This window comes from Ochotona curzoniae, unplaced genomic scaffold (genome assembly GCF_017591425.1).
Source record: "Ochotona curzoniae isolate NIBS_2020 unplaced genomic scaffold, NIBS_Ocur_1.0 scaffold_4505, whole genome shotgun sequence".
In the NCBI taxonomy this organism is placed as follows: Eukaryota; Metazoa; Chordata; class Mammalia; order Lagomorpha; family Ochotonidae; genus Ochotona; species Ochotona curzoniae.
This window is the reverse complement of record NW_024467118.1, coordinates 52517010-52531135: the sequence shown is the minus strand read 5'-3', so window position 1 is coordinate 52531135 and position 14126 is coordinate 52517010.

Genomic DNA, 14126 nt, shown 5'->3' with positions numbered 1-14126 from the left:
CTCCTGGGGTCAGCCGCTAGAAGACAGTGTGGCCATGCGGGCGGGCAGACCCTTGATAAGGCCAAGAGGGACCTTGACAGACAGAAGTGAAAGCAGCCAAGTTCCACTCGTTTAGCTTTTATGTTCCAATTAGTTCTCATGCAAGTTCAGTTAATAAAAGGAAGAAAAAAAATAGCACGATTGTAAGTATTATGTCATTGGCAAGAATACAAAAATCACAGAAAAATTGTGAAAAATCCAGCAATCTTCATGAGCATTAAAATATAGCTCAGCAGATATTGTGCAGCTGTCAGGACACTGTGAAAGTGTTGACGCTGAAAATATTTGACTAGAGCTATTCCTGAAAACAAGGCTATAAGTTTCTAACTGGCAATGAGATCCTGAAACGAATTCAAGGACCAGAAGCTGAAGTTCAAGGACGAGCAAGCAAAATGGCAAGGAATAATTTTGACTAGTTTGTTGTCATGCAAAACAAATACAAAGAGAACTTCTCTGAGAATTGCTTCACTTATAAAACCATGTTGACCAATGTCTACAACAAATTCAGATACAAGGTTCAGACTGCAAGGGTTTTTTATGAATTACTTAAAGAAAAAACAGATCCATTGCCATTTTCTCCAAGTTACTTATATCATAACCTAGATATTTCTAGTGAGCTGTTATAATTGGTATGCATTTTGCAAAGCAATTTTATTCTGAGTACATTAATACTTTATTGACTTAGGTTTCTCAATTTTTTTGGAATAACTCAATTCATCTCTTAATTATCTGGAAAAAAGCACTCTTCATTTGAAAACTGCAAGAATTTTCAGAAAAGAAACAACTCTCATTTGTTCAAAAGATATGTAAGCTCATGTAATAGACAAAGTCTCTGTGTTTGATAAAAGACAATATATGATCTTATCCTCCTGAAGCTTATAATCTAACTGGTAGATTCAAACTGGTCAAAGCAGGACTTCACACAATTTTGGTGGTGCTGGGATGGGGGGAGAGTCAAGCAGTTTCACTGAAAGTAAGTACAGAGTGCACTATTCCAGCCCTAGGAAGCAGAGAGCATTTAAGAGGGAGGTCTAGCTACCCAGAACACTGGGAGTACTAGGGGAGAGGGATGCTGATAGAGACCAGATTGGGGAGTGTCTTCTGCTAAAACCCAAAACATTCTGTTTTCTTCTTGTAAAACAGTCCTTAGGCTAGATTCCATTCCATTTTACATTTTTTGTTATTTCATATCCAAATTACAAGATAAAACCTGATAGGAAAATAGAACTAGTTGCTTCACTATATAGACTAATTTTCACAAGCATACCTCTTCAAATCAATTATATTCTCCTGTTCTTAAAAAAAAATTAAAGAAGACTCTAATGGTGAGAGTTGAGCATTAATACTTTATCAAAGTAGCTAAGCAGATAAATATTTTTATACACGCAGGATTTTTCAACTTCGAAAGTTCTCTTATCTTGAATCTCCAAATTCCCATTTGTTATTATAAAACTAGTTTATAATTTACAATTTTCTGCACTAATACAATCCACTATGACACATGTTAACATTCAAAGCATAGTACTTTTTTTTGCTACATTACATTTAAAATTCAACTGAATTTCAGTAAAAATACACATAGAAAAGATGATCTCTTTTTAGTTCCCCTCCTTAATACTCCCTGCCCCAACACACACCCCGAAAAAATACCTCTCTCCTGGGACAGGCATTTGGTTCAGTAGTTAACACACCAGCATCCTATCCTGGAGTACTTGGGTTCAACTCCCAGCTCTGGTTCCTAACTCCAGCTTCTTGCTGATGCAGACACTGAGATATTGGGGTGATGGCTCAAATGTTTGGGTTCTTGCCACCATGTGTAAGATCTGCATTGAGTTCCAGGTTCTAGGCTTTGGCCAAACCCAGTCTTCCTACTGCACTTGGAGATTGGACCAGCAGATGATAATGTCTGCTCTCTCTCTCTCCTCTCCCTTTCTATAATTTTTTTTATTAATTGCATTGCATTATGTGACACAGCCCTCTCTATAATTTTGTCTTTTACTCTCAAATTGAAATAATTTAATTAATTCATTAATTTATTGAATTAATAATTTATTTAAATGACAGAATTACAGACAGTAGGAGAGACAGACAGGAAGATCTTCTGTTCCCTTTCTCACTCTCCAAATGGCCACAGGAGCTGAACTGATTCAAAGTCAGGAGCTTCTTGCAGGCCTCCCACATGGGTGCAGGGTCCCAAGGCTTTGGGCCATCCTCAACTGCTTTCCCAGGCCACAAGCAGGGAGCTGGATGGGAAGTGGAGCTGCCAGGACATGAACTGGCATTCATTTGGGATGTTGGCGCTTTCAGGTGAAGGATTAACTAATTGAGCCATCACATCAGCCCCTAAAAATTGTTTTTAAGACCTTTTTTCTGAAACTCAACTTTCACATCTCTCTAGATACCCCTGGGTGCTTCTTCTAGCTGAATGTTTTGTCAGTCCTTCATAACTATGAGAGAAAGAAGATAAACTTTGCTAATACTTAGCATGATGAATTGTATTCACACACTTTTCAGTGTTTTTCTTCTTTCATTTAGTGTGTTTTCAGTTTGGGAGAGCATTTGATTTGGATAATAACCTCAAGTTTTGCATATTAGTTTTATCATTGTTTGATGTTCCTCTATGGTTAATTTTATTTAAGCATTTAATTGTATTTATTAGAAAGGCACAGAGAAAGAAACAAAAATCTTCCATGCACTGCTTCACTCACCAAATAATCACAACAAACAGGACTATTCCAAGTTGAAAGCCAGAGCTTGAAATCCAATCTGGGTCTCCCACTGAGTGCCAAAGACTCAAGCACTTGAGCTGTCAAGTGGGGGAATATTAGCGGGCAGATGAATCAAAACTCAAGGCAGGACTCAAACCCAGGAACTTCAATATGGGATGCTGGCATCCCAAACAGTCTCTTAACCACTTTGCCCCCATTTTCTTCTATATAGAAAACAAACTCTTTCCAGGGACAAAGGTGTATAATAAATCAGTTGAATACTTACGCAGTTAAGGCAAGAGTTTAATGATTCATTCTAAGTGTTATAGCTCATAAAACACCATTAAATAGATTTTGATGAAAGTACATGCACTGAAACAAACACTGCACACCATGAAATCCTCACGAAGCATGGTTTCCTTGTGTAACAATGAAGAATGGAAGAACAGACCTCCACACTCTGGGGGAAAAAATCATTCAAGGGGACCATGCACCTGCACAATGAGATTACAGTAACTCATTTAGTGGTTTTCTATAAAGTTTTCTCATCAAGTGAAAGGTTTACTCCACTTCCCTTGATGTGGTAGTCTGGAGGTTTGCTGGTTCCTGAACACGAAATTTGGGGCCATCAGGGATTTACAAAAATGGTGTAATTTTTGAAGGGTAACAATTTTGGTATGCTTCAATTGTCAGAGATTTTATATTTTCTGATTTGTTTTCTCATTGATCTCTAGTGTTAGCAAATCAATACATTTTAATAGAAAATTATATAGTTATATAACTCATTCAGTTAATCCTTTGGTTTAAAAATGAAAATCTTCATGAGAACAGATATAAAGTTTAAGCATAATAACTTTAGAATTGGATATATATATATCTTATATTTTTAAGATGATGCAGTTTGATGAAACCCAAGAATAGCACTAGTGTAAACCAGAAGCTAAATATTCGGCAAGTTCATCTCTATCAGCTGTTAGATGCACAGGTTTTTAACAGGATCCATGCAGAACCTGCGGAACAGGAGTCTTCTTGGTTTGAACAGTCACTTGTATCTATTATGTGTCTACACATCTGAGCTTATTCTTCTGTATAATTAATCAAAAACAGCAAAATCGTTCCATAGTAATATTTGTATATAGTAATATTTGTATATAGACTGATTGACATGAATTAATCTTCTTACCTGTTTTTTTGTTTTCATCATTGTAACAGTTAAATTAAATGCTGAAATTAAAATTCTTTTTTGTCTACATCTGGAATTGAGATGTCCCATCTCTGCTGTTTATCAAGAGAAAAAGAGAAAAATCACTTAAAGACATGAAGCTTGTTTTAAGATTGACTACACCAACTTTGCATTGCCAGTTTTCTTCAGATTTAATTCCAACTAATAGTAACTAATACTTGAAAATTCAAACATAATTTGCTAACAATGAACAACTGTATACTGCAGACTGACCATTTGGAACTGTTCATGTAAAAGTAACCTAAATGTCAGTTTGTCTGCAACTTCTACAAAGCAAAAAATTCTTCTTCTCTAGTGAAGACTTGTAGTCCAATGCAAAATAAAGCAAAACCAAATATAGCATGACTTTAAAAATATTCTACTTGAAAAGCCATTCATGTTACCCACTTCTTTTGCACTTTGTTTATATTTTTTATACCTCCCATCCACTGGTTTACTCCCTGGCTGCCTGAAGCAGTTAGCATTAGGCCAGGCCAAAGCCAGTACACAGGAATTCAACCGAGGTAGCAGTGATCCAACTACTTGAGCTGTAACTTCGCTGTCTCTCAAAGTGCATATTAGCAAGCAGCTGGAATTTGCAGCAGAGGCAGGAATCAAATCCAAGCACTCCTGTATGCAATGCAGGTATCTTAGTAAGTGTCTTAACCGTTGCAGCAATACCTCCACTTGCTACCCTGCATTTGAATAAAGGATGGGTAAACAGATTTTGCACGGTGGCTAAAAATAAATTTTAAATCCTGATCTTTTACGATTTGGTTTTATGCCTTTCACATTCTCTTTTTCTTGTGTCAAACCCTGTTGCTCAGGAGCTTCCAAGGCACCAAGGGGTCTGTCCTGAATACTGCCTACTCCAAATGATGATGAGATTTTTCAGGAGTTTCCCTTACCCGATACAAAGCTATGTCCAAACAAGAAAAAAAAATGACACAGCATATTCGCATCTGATTAAATGGTAAACTGTAGGGCCTTAGTAATAATTTTTAAGGGAACTTGGTATCTTAGAGTGGAAAAGGAAGAGACGAATGAGAGTCAAGATGAGAAGTTGAGAAACAAAGGAATGCAATGACTCATCAAACACTAAAAGTACCAATAAACCAGATAACTCATCTGGAAATGAAATCAAAGCAAATGGGAGACCAAAGGTAGAAAGAAAATGGTTGGCAAGTGCTATGGTTTGAATGTGATTTGTCTCTCAAAGCCCATGTGTAGCAGGGTTGAGATGCTGTAACCTTTAAGAGGTGGGGACTACAGGAATGTAATTAGGTCATGGGGTTCTGTACTCATGGATCAATTAATGCTGTCTTGTCATTAGGATGGAAAGTGAAGCCTGCGTTTCACCATGCTAGGCTTCATTTCCGAGTATGGTCCCCTAACTGCTGGGCGGGAATGGATGAGGAGGAGTGGGCACCATGTGGAGAGGTCAGCAGAACTGCCTCCCTCTCTCTGTCCCAGCCACTTGGAAATGCTGTCTTGGAAATGGGTCAGGCGTCATGCTACTGGAATAGTTATATCAGAAACAGGTATTAGAAATGGCTATCTGCGTGTAGCTGGAACCCTTTCTGATTTTCTGCTGCATTGTGAACAAAGAACCCACACCAGGATGCTGGTGACTGTGCTGTTTGGATTCTCAGCCACCATAATTGTGAATCAAATACAAGTTTATTTTATAAAGTCCCCATCCTTTGGTATTTTAGCAACATGAGATGTATGAGAAAGCAAGAAATGACAAGAAACAGCATGATCATGGAGAAGGCTTGATTCAGGCTTGATTTTGTGATTTTTGAGATTCTAGTTCTGAGGTTGTTCTCTTGGCAGGATCCTTCTACATTTTAGCTCTAGCGCAATAGGCTCCCTTGGGCTTGACTGACCACATGTCCTTTCGGTTCTTCTCTATCTCAGTGGTGACAATAACCAAGCTGTCATTTGTTCACATTTAACTATTTCATTTTCTCTCACTTTGATCTTCACAACCCACAGTGTGATTTACGTAGCTGTCAGGGGAAAGTAACCCCAGAGTAAGGCAATGATCATCTGCTGCACAAGCATGACACTAGAATCTCAAAATATTTCACTTTTTAAAAAGTGTTTGCAGTTTCTACTAGAGTTGAACATATGCATATTCTATGACCCATCAATGTCACTGCTAGGTACAACTCCACAAAATGAAAATTTATGTCTATTGAGAGATAGAAAAATACTCATGGCAGCACTGCTTACAATTCACAATAAACTAGAAACTATTCATACATCCATCAACAGTGGCCTAGATTTAATTTTAAAATGTGTGGCTCAATCAAGTAAAAGCAATTTAGAAGTGAAAAATTACAGAATTACAATTACATACCGTCATGTGGATGAATTTTGCATCATAAAACTGAGTCAAAGAGGGCAGTTACAGGGCAGACATTTGGCTTATTGCTCAAGTAAGCTTTTTAAACAAATTGTTTATTTTTTTTAAATATTCATTTATTTTTTTTGGAAAGTCAGATATACACAGAGGAGGAGAGAGGAAGATCTTCCGTTCGGTGATTTACTTCCCAAGCAGCTGTAACGGCTGGAGCTAAGCCAATCCGAAGCCAGGAGCTCCCTCCCAGTGTTCCACGTGGGTGCAGAGTCCCAGGGCTTTGGGCCATTCTCGACTGCCTTCCCAGGCCACAAGCAGGGAACTGGTTGGGAAGTGGAGCTGCCAGGATTAGAACCAGCATCCATATGTGATCCCGGCGCGTGCAAGGCAAGGACTTTAGCTACTGTGCTATCACACCAGGCCCAATTTGTTTATTTTTATTGGAATGACAAATATACAAAAAGGAGGAGAAACAGAGAGGAAGATCCTCAGTCTGATGAATCACTTCCCAAGCAGCCTAAAAGGCCAGAGCTGAGCCAGTCTGAAGCCAGGAACCAGGAGCTCTTCCAGGTCTCCCACACCGGGTGCAGGGTCCCAAGGCTTTGGGCCATCCTTGACTGCTTTCCCAGGCCACAGGCAGGAAGCCAGATTGGAAGTGGTGCTGCCAGGATTAGAACCGGTGCCCATATGGGATCCTGAGCATTCAAGGCAAGAACCTTAACCTCTAGGCCATCACACTGAGCCCAAGTCGGCTTTTAAGTTACCTGCATCCCTTGCTGTAATTACTTGAGTTTGATACCCAACTCTAGCTTCTGACTCCAGCTTCCTAATAAAAGGAAAACCTAAAATATTATGGATGACTCAAGCTGTTGATTTTTTTTTTCTCTTATAGGATACCTGGATTGAGTTCTTACCCTCTTGGGTTAGCCTGGACTAGTTCCATCTGTCATAGACTTTTAGGGCATGGGAGATCTTGCTCTCTCTGTTCTTTGGCCTCTGAAATAGATTTTTTTGGAAAATAAGGTGAGCTAATTGTTTTATTCTATTTCTAAAGTTGAAAAGCAGCAACAAATGTAAACAAGGGTACTTCAAAAAGTCGTGTAAAACTGATGTAAAAGATTATGAGCAGTGTCCATAAACATTTTGAAGGTTGCTCATGTATATACATACACATACATTTCATATGTATTTGTATATATATAAAATGTTAGAAATTATGATTCTGGTTCTCTGAGGGTAGATGATAGTGGAAGAATTTTGTGATCTAGGTTCCAACTCAGTGCATTCACTGAAAATTCACAGAATTGCATTCTTAAGATCTGCCCTTTCTATATATGTTACAAATCAATAAAAAGCATATAAAGCAATGTATTATTTACTAAATGAATTATATAACATAGAATAAATGTGTAGAACTTAAAAGGAGTTCAGCTAAGATTGGTAAAATTGTTTGAAGTGTAGGAAACAAAAGGAAAAAAATGGGATAATCTTGATATAGCCTAAAAAGTGTTAAAGGACTATCCAACCAAACATCTCCTAATGCAGTAAAACTTTGGGCTACTTACTAGCAGCTACATTCCTAATTGATTGAGGGAAGACCAAAGGAACTTGGAACTTGAAGCAAATGATCCAGTGTTTTCTCCCATGAAATGTCCATATGGATGGACCCAGCAGGCATCTGGTGAGCAAGCTGAGAACAAGCAGTAGGTATTCTTGTCCTTGGCCTTAACCCAGACGGTCAAGTGCGGAGTGGAAACTGCTTGAAGCACAGAAAATCAAACAGAAGGGCAGCTTTCAGAACAGATGGGAAGCTAAGTATAAGGAGAGAATCATTTAGAGATGTCAAGTATAGTATAAAATAAGTCTGTGCACGTACATGCAGAGTTTAGAGGGAAGAAACGGCAGTTTCTCTCTTGCCAACTCCAATTGATTGGTGTGCGTTACCCAAAACTCAGGGTTAAGCAAAATTTCTGGACCACACCCAGAATTCAAAGGAAAAAAAGTAATTTCCTTGAAAACTCCCCAATAAAGGAGAATGATACAAATGGAACAATATTTCCTTATTTCTACAATATGCACCTGAGCATTTTATATTTATTGTGTAACATTAAAGAAGACTGAAAAGAATGTACAGGTTGCTTGGTGTGGGTATGTTTTTAACCTTTTAGTTTTTTAGGGGGAGAAGTATTGGAAGCTTCTTAAACAAAACCATTTTACATGCAGAAACTATTTGACCAAAGCAATTCTACATGCAGCCAGCAAATACAAAGTGGGTAACGGCAGAGTGTGTTCAGTTGAGAGGAGGAAAGGACCTGGCTTCTGTCTAGTGATGTATTCTTTTCAATTCCCCTAGTGGAGCCTGAAGTATCCTTGTAGCATTTTGGGACTAAAAATCACTAAAATATCAGAGTTCTTCAAAAAGTTCCTGGAAGATATGTATTATGAAAAATTATTTGAGTTCTAACATGTTTTGCCAAAAAAAATCAACTTACCATTTAATTCCTTTCCTTGTCCCAAAAGACTTTTGTAAGTACCCTCATTATGCTCCTTTAATTTTTACTCATGAAGAAACTGACATGCTGCCAGGTAGAAGAATTTGGGTGGCACAACCAGGACTTGAACCTAGTCAGTCTGCTCCATATCCATAGTTCCTATGTAGGAATTTTCAGAAACTGAGAGAACATAAAAGTGTTCCTTAACATACATTGACCTACAAAAAAGTTAAATATTAATCATGTTCATTCAAAGGACAGACATATTTCAAGGATAAGATTATATGCAATCCAGATGAAAGTGGTGCTATGAGATCTTACGTGTGGCAACTAAATCAGCTTCAGCAACTTGATGCAAATTCAAAACCCTGTAATCCAGCACGCTGCTGTGATCATAACTCGGTTACTAATTCCTTCGGTCTCCATCAATCTTCATTCACATTCTAAACAGGAACCATTCTACTGGTCTAGCCTACGGATATTTCTGATCTCTGGCAACTTTGCACTGATAGGCCCATAAACCACACATGAGAAGAAGCAGCTGAAGATGAAGGGACAGTTTTAGGAAGTAGAGAAGGTCTCCCTGAGAAGCACCTGCGGGCAATAAATGCTGGGAAATGCTTAAGAACAGCTCTGAAGTTAAAGGGGTGGGAGTTCTGGGAATCTTATTTGCAAAGTTTTGTGAATCTTCCATCAGCCTGCATTCTTTCATTACTGTGGCACAATCTGGAGGAGATGCAAGGCACAATGTCAATACACAGAATGCACAAAAGACATAATAGAAAACAGTTACAAAATTGGGAAGTGAATAATTTTCAGTACTGTCTTTTATACTTAGATAATATACGCGAATTATTTCTAAAAGCAATTTATATAATTGCAACTTTATGTACTTCAATTTTTCATAGTATCTTTGCTTAATAATTGGTTCAGGAAAGTCCTGAGAATTTAACAATCAGCTCCAGTGAGCTGATGCAGCTCTTGAGTCCACCTCTAACAGGCAGTTTTTATTTATTTTATTCATTTGGAGGCAGAGTTATGGAGACACACACGAGTGTGTGTGAAAGAGAGACACACACATGAGTGTGTGTGAAAGACAGAGAGATATCTTCCATCTAATATTTCACTCCTTGAATGTCCATAGCAGCCAGGGCTTGGCCAGACCAAAGCCAGAGTCAGGAGCCAGGAGCTTCCTCCAGGTCTCCCAAATGGGTGCAAATGTCCCACACTAGGCCAGTTTTCACCAATGCATTAGCAAGAAGCTGGATCAGAAGTGGAATATCGGGGACTTGAGTCTGTGCTTCTTGTGGGATGCCAGCCTTGCAGGAGCAGGTTTACCTATTATGCCATAACACTGGCCCCAATGGCACATTTTAATAGAAATTTATTAATTAAGACATTTTTGCTTCTTTCGTGCAATTTTCATATTTTCAAAATTTAAGTCACTAATTTCTATGCAATTTTAAAAATAGTAAGAACAAATGATTGAGTCAGAGGATGATGTTTTAAGTTTAAAAAATTTTAAAAATCATATTAACTATAAATTTTTAAGAAGAAAAACCACATGAAAAAATGCTATGACATGGGTGGAGGTGTTGTGAAACAGCCAGTTAAATCACCACCTGGGATGCCCACATTCCGTTTCAGTCCACTTTAGGTCCAGCTGCTCCCTTCCAATCTCTGTGTGAATGCACATGGGAAGGCAACAGATAATACCACAGAAACCTGGGCCTCTGCCACCCATGTGGGAGACCAGATGGAGATCCTGGCTCCTGGCTTCAGCTTGGCCCAACCCTGGCTGTTAGGCCCAGCTGTGGAGTAGCCAACAGAGGGAAGATACTCTGTCTCTCTTTCAAAGAAATAAATCTTTTTTTAAAAAAAATATTTTATTTCTATTAGTAATAAATAGTTTACATATACTTGGGGCCTCTTGGATAATTAGAACATGGATCCTGAAGATGACCTCCTAGTCAATAACAACCAGTATTTTATGGGAGTTGTGGCCTTCAAGCATTCCAGCTGTGATGAAACAAAACCAAGAGTAGAGCCCTGATCACACACATCTTAACACTGCTTATCCGCTGAGAAATATGTTGTTCTAGAACATGCTTTTTGGCTTAACCCTTGCTATTTTTTTCTGATTTTTCAGAACATTTCTTTTCACTTGGAGTTTAAGTGAATGTATCTTTAAAGGTGCGGATTCTCATTGTGTGGTAGGAGCATTTTGTGAATATTAGTTATTTTTAAAGACTTCTTCACTTATTTGGAAGTCAGAGTTACAGAGAAAAGTCTCTGATCGACTAGTTCAGCGCCCAGATGGCACAGCAACCAGCACTAAGTTAGGCCAAAGTGAGGTGTCAAGAGCTTCATCAGGGTCTCCTCCATGGTTAGCCATGATCGTCCTTTGTTTTTCCCAGGTCAAAAGCAGGAATTGCAGTTGAAGTAGAGCAGCTGGAACATGAACTGGCACCTGTACAGAATGCCAGTTGCACATGTGGAGGCTTTTATCCACCATGCCACGATACTGGTCCCATCATTTTAAAAAATAATTTGAGAGGCAGAGAGAAAGACGGCATGCTCCAATTTGTTGGTTCACTCTTCAAATACCTAAACTGGCCAGATGGGTGGAAGGCAAATCTAGCAGCTGGAACTCCCACAGAGGTGGCAGGGCACCAATTACCTGAGGCACAACCACTCCCTCCCAAGATTTGCATTATTTGGAAGCTGGAGTTAAGAACCAGAAGCAGAAATGCAATCCATGTATTTAACAAGATGCAGGCATTTCACCAGGCCCAACTCCTGCCTCTTTGGGATATTAAAGTTTAGCAGAATTCAATACAAAAGATTAGAAAAATTGGGCTGACTATATTAATGTAACACCATTTGTGACTTTTTGTAGAAACTTTTCAAATTTTTCAGTGTTTTTTCTTATAATTCTAAGAAATTCTAGGGAATTCAACTCAGAAAGCTTTCACACAGAAGAATTTGGTTATTCTTGTGTAACTATGGTTACACATTTATCAAACACAAAACAAGAAAAATAACTTGTTCTCAAATAAGTTTGACTTTTGGAGAGTGATACCATGGAAAGTTGTAACTAGAAAAACTTTTTTGAACATAAAAGACTGTTTTTTTGCAAAATGTTCTGTGTACTCCACAAATCAAAACGTAGTACCCCTCACAGCAGAACTTAAGTTTCCAGCCAGGGAAATTGCTTGCAGGAGCTGGATTCTGCAAATCTTTTACATTGGAAAGATATTAGATGGATGGATATATTCGTGTGTGTGTGTGTGTGTGTGTGTGTATTTGAAGTCATCTTGGATGGAGGATCTCTGTGTATCACTTTATTTATATCAGATATGACTGTACCATCTCCCTAAATTAAAGCTTTTAATTATGCAGCTAATAAAAATTCATAAGCCTGTTGAAGAATTGTGCCATTAAGGTATGTGTACAGCCTCTTAAAAAAATCAGGAAATTTTGTTCAGTCCAAAATACACAGTAATGCTTTTGGAAAACTAAAACTTTCCAAAATCCAGAAATTGAGTGAAGCTTGGTAATAAGGTAAGGAGCCATCATGGAGTCTTTACTTACAACACTGATTACCAAAATCAATAGGCAGGAAGTGAAACACGCACAAATACACACTCAGATGGTATTCTGAACATATTTGTCCAAGAAGATTTTTTAAACCACTTCTAGTGGTTTAAGAAAACAAAATTCCATTAGCTTGTATTAAACAAGACATGATGTAGGGTATCCAAGTCTCTGTTGGAAAAGGGATCAGTGAGGAATTGCAGGATGAGGGCCAGGAAATCTCGTTTTGATGGTCTCTGCCAACGCTAAGTCTTTCTAAGAGTTGCTGGAATGACCAGATTGTATCAGCATGTCACTGCAGCCCCATTGTGACAGCTGGATTTAGTTTTTTACACTCCTAGAATGAAACATTCCAGGAGTTCCTGGCACTCTTCCATTGTATGAAGCTCAAACTCAGTTACTGACATTGAGGCTAGGCATGGGAAACTGCTAAGAATGTCATATTAACCTTCTCATAAAGTCAACACACTGTAGCAAGAAGAAAAAGCACAACAAACAAAAGAAGTAATCATATTTGCCCTCTGGGACTGGGTTACAAAATAAAGAGATTTATAGGTAAGCAAGTGTATACATATATTTTCATAGATGAACTGTATAATGGAGGCTAGCATATGGTGAATGTTGCAATTGCAGTATGTGTCTTTACTCTAGAATAAAATGAGGACTTCTAATGAAACTGTTAAATATTCCTTGACTATTTGATAATATTCTCTAGCATTGCATATACCTACAAAGTCATGATACACTTAAATAGCAAAATGTTAAACTTGTAACTGTTACTAAAGGACTATATTACTGTAATAATTCAAGAGATAATGGTGGGTGGGAAAAATGGGGAGGGGGAGGAGAAAGGGGAATCCATATACCTACAAAATGGTACCAAGGAAAAGAATGAAAAAAAAAGAGAATTATGACACAATGCACTTGCCAATTCCTTAGTTATACCAACAGCCTTTCCCCAAAAAATATCTAACAAGACTTTTAATATCTTCCTTTCATATACTTGCTTAAGACAAATCTGATCTGCTCAATCAATTCTAGAAAAACTGAAATTTCTAGAATATATTAGTGACCCCCTACAGAACAACATCAGTCATTCCCTACCCAAAGTCCGGAAGCTGAGGCCCAGTAGTCACAACATCACTGGCCTTTATCTGCAATTTCCATAATTTCAGTCGATTTTTTTTACACTTCATTTTGGTGACACGCGTGAAGATAACAGTTTCAGATCAGTCACGATCTTGAATTAGAAAATCTGGACGCCGTGAGGGGGTGTCACTTTCGGAGGGTCGCGCTGAGGTGGAAGCCCAGGGAGCCGAGGGGAGCCCGGCCAAGCCCCCGCCCCAGAGGCCTGTCCACGCTCCGCTGACCCCTGCTGCCCCCGGCGGTGTCGGGTTCTCGCGCCGCCAGGTGCCGCCCGGTGCCGGCGTGGTTATTTACGTCCTCTTTTTTGGGGGGGTAGGGGTGCTGGGGGCGCAGGCCCAGAGCCGGCCACATCCGCCGGCTCTTCGTGGCTTTTCCAGGGCCGAAGCCCTCTAGGTACCTCGGGCGAAGGCGGCCCGGGTGAGGTGCCCCGGGTTTGTAGGGGTCGCTCTGGGACAGCCGCGAAGTCCGGCGTGCGCACTTCTCGCGAGGTTTCGGCCGCCCTCCTCGCTCTCCCCACCTCCGCCCCCTCCCGAGCTGCGGTGCCGGAGGCTCCCGCT